The 3,577-nt window shown below is 44.4% G+C and overlaps 1 pseudogene; it reads left to right on the top strand.

The window, feature by feature from the left end:
- Positions 1 to 2,023: 2,023 nt before the first annotated feature.
- On the top strand, positions 2,024 to 2,857 carry LOC101644891 (annotated as a pseudogene).
- Positions 2,858 to 3,577: the final 720 nt, after the last annotated feature.

Below are 3,577 nucleotides of genomic sequence, written 5' to 3'. Positions count from 1 at the left end.
ATATTAGCCCATATGTCCGATACCAGTCTATAAATTCCTTTTCACACTCACGCAGCCACACAATAGTGCCGAATGCAGGAAGATCATAGACAGTGGGTGGAAAGTCTTGTGGATCCAGTGGGTGTGGAAGTATCTCAGCTACTGGCATTGTCTCCACATGGCTCCTCCAGCTCCAGGGCTCTGGCGCCATCAAAGTAGCTCCATGTCACTTGTCGGCAGGAAGATAATGCAGAGAAAGTGTGCCTGGCCTCTGGTGAGTGATTTATCTACGTCACATCTCCAAATGAGGTCACCAAGCTGCTACCTGACTGACAGGCTAAACTCTACCCCTTCATACATTGACAGAATATTATTGCAATAAATATTAAAGACAATACAAAATGAAGTTATTTTTAAAACTTTGGGTGAAAGATGACACCGTTATTGGCTTTTCGTTTAGCAATTCAGAACATTTCGTTTTCTGACATTGAGTGCAGCAGCATCCTGCTCTTCTTCCCTGTCTTCCCAATTCTATTTGTCCTTCTTCGCGACTCTTCCCTCTCTTCTACGACTTATTCCTGGACATCTGCTGCCCTTTTGATTGTCTATGGTTGATCGTTCTAAGGAGTGTGTACTTCCCATTGTTACTGTGTGCCTTATAGGCCTGCCTCCTGTTGGAGTCACAAAGTAATTTGACAGTGCAAGGGAGCAAAGAAGAAAATTTGGACAGAGCATATATGGAGTCCATGCCAACATCTTGGGACCACATTTCCCAGAACCTCTTGTTACCTCTGGAAGAAGTTTCCACATTAGTGGAAGTTTCGGAAAGTCTCATATGCACACAAACTCTCAACACTACTGAGTATGCATGTGGGAGATAAGAAATCCTGAGGTCCGCATGCAGACTAGTAAGAATTTCTTCCTTATGAAAGTTTCTTAATAAAATCATCTGTGATGCCCTATGTCTTCCGAATGTGAATCTTTCTCTTGGTAAGACAAGAATCTGAATTCCTGTAACAGTAACATGGGATTTCTAGTGAGTGAGAAGTCCCAAGAGGCTCTCTGCCTATGGTAACACGAGACTGATTAAATAAGGCTCTTCTGTCTATGCCTCTGTAATTCTCCCAAATGATTAGGTGAAACCAGGAAAATAGGGTGGATTGTGTAACATACTGATCGGAGGCTTCACCAATTGTGTCATTGCTCTGGGTCTAAGAAAGCCATTTCACAAGCTGAGTGAGAATCCTGGGATCCTCAAGAAAGAATAACTATCTGAGCCCGTGTAAGAGCTCTCCCTAAAATGGTGGGGTCACCGAGACAGCAGACACCACAGTCAAGTACATGGAATATCAGGGAAAGCAAAATAACACCAAGGCTGTTAGGCAGAGCAACTGGAAGCCTTCTTGAACCTCAAAAACAGAGACCAAGAGACCACGGCTGAATTTCCATGGGAGAGAAAGACACTCCTTCCAACACGGCTGAGGAGAGTATCTACGGAAAGAAGATCCCCATTTGGAAATGGGCTACCCTGATAAACTGCCAAAATCATGCCTATTGTCAGTATGTCTTGCATGGCCATTGGAAGAGCTTACTGAACCTAGCAGAGAAGGGCCTTGGGTGCTTGCAGAATGGGGCAGAGATGGAGGGTGGATCAAGGCATATCTGACCTCTCCCTCGTGGCAGTAGAATGGAGCAGAACCTTTCCGAGGGCATCTGGAGAAAGAACGTGAAATCCTACAATGAAATGTGAACAGAAAAGGAAGAACATGCTCAGTGGATATCAAACTTAAGGAACAGGAGAAAAACAATCAACCCTCAAGTTCAATTGTCAAAGATTCTATGGCCAAAATCTTGAAGGACGCAGGAAGAATCAAAAGCAGGTAGAAATAGTATCCAAAGTCACTGGATCAAAAAGAACTGGTATAGACCAGAGGGTCCTGCACTCGCGCTAAAAGCAGATCCAAGTTCTGGGACTTGCGTTGGGGCAGCGGAGACCCTGAAGGCTTTCGAGGAGGGCTCTTCCTGATGCACCTGCCTGCCCACCATGGAGAAGACCGAGTCGATCCAGAAGGCGGAGCAGGCCGAGCGCTACGGTGACATGACCACCTGCATGAAGGCCGTGATGGAGCAGGGGACTGGGCTGGCCAACGAGGAGCGCAACCTGCTCTTGGTGGCCTACAAGAAAGTGGTCGGGCACAATGGATGGATGAATGGCTTGTGATAGGAGTTGTATGAGCCCCCAATCAAAAAAGAATTAATTTAAAAAAAGAATGTGGCCGCAGGGCCGCCTGGAGAGTCATCTTGTGCATCGAACAGAAAACCAACAACTCCGACAAGAAGTGGCAGCTGATTAAGGACGATCGGGAGCAAGTGGAGTCGGAACAGCGGTTCATCTGCATCACGGTCCTGGAATTGCTGGACAAGTATTTCATAGACAATGCAACGAATCCAAAGAGTAAGGTCTTCTATCTGGAAATGAAAGGAGATTATTTCCGGTCCCTTGCTGAAATAGCGTGTGGTGATGATCGAAAACAAACGGTAGATAATTCCCAAGGTGCTTACCAAGAAGCACGTGATATAAACAAGAAGGAGATGCAACTACACATCCCATCCGCCTGAGGCTGGCTCTAAACTTTTCTGTATTTTACTATGAGATCCTTAATAACCCAGAGCTTGCCTGTACGCTGGCTGAAATGGCTTTTGATGAGGCCATTGCAGAACTGAAGACGCTGAATGAAGACTCACACAAAGATAACACCTTATCACGCAGTTGCGGAGAGACCGCCTAACATGGACATCACACAGCGCAGGAGAAGAATGCGACCAGCAGAAGGGGCAGAGAACTAACTGCTCATGGGGTCATCCTTCTTCCCCTTGAGCAACCTTTCTACACATCTCCATTCCTTCCTCCACTTGGATTTCCCAGAGCAAAGAAACCCATTCCTGGGGACGGAATCAACCATGGACAGTCTTTTCACACTGCAACTTTGGGGAAACGCCATTCCTTGATTCGCGTTTGTCTTGGCCTTCCTGCTGTGCAGTTACTGCTATAGAAAATATTAATAGCTTCATTTCATATAAACAAGTAACTTCCAAACACTTATGTAGAGGACTGAAATGTATCTGATATTGAAGTAATCTGAACCAGTTCTACAAGTGACAGTATTTTTGTATTACTGTGAAGATATAAAAATATAGTTAATTACAATTAAAGAATGTTCTGCATCATTTCTTAATTTTCACATTCCTTCCCTTACTCTTTGGGGGTTTCCTCTCAGTAAGCAACTTTTCCATGCTCTTAATGTATTCCTTGTTTGTGGGGATCCAGAAGTATTAGAGTGAATGAAAATCCATTCATCACTTCTGGCTTGGGGGTCACACAGTGAAATGCCTCCTATCTAATATATTGTGGAGGTCATGTACATCTGTAGGTCATGTACATCTGTGACCAAGGGGAATTTCCTTGTTCACTCTTCATTTGCTGCTATTTAAGTTGACAACTTCCCTTCCCAATAAGAATTCACTTACACTCCTTAAAAAAACAAAAAACAAAACAGACATTCACACATTTCAAGAGATAGCATATGATCAAGAATAG

Source organism: Echinops telfairi, unplaced genomic scaffold (assembly GCF_000313985.2).
Source record: "Echinops telfairi isolate 266 unplaced genomic scaffold, ASM31398v2 ScPeMD7_7420;HRSCAF=8458, whole genome shotgun sequence".
NCBI lineage: Eukaryota > Metazoa > Chordata > Mammalia > Afrosoricida > Tenrecidae > Echinops > Echinops telfairi.
Note: the sequence above shows the minus strand (reverse complement) of the source record. Positions and strands in the feature narration are given on the sequence as shown.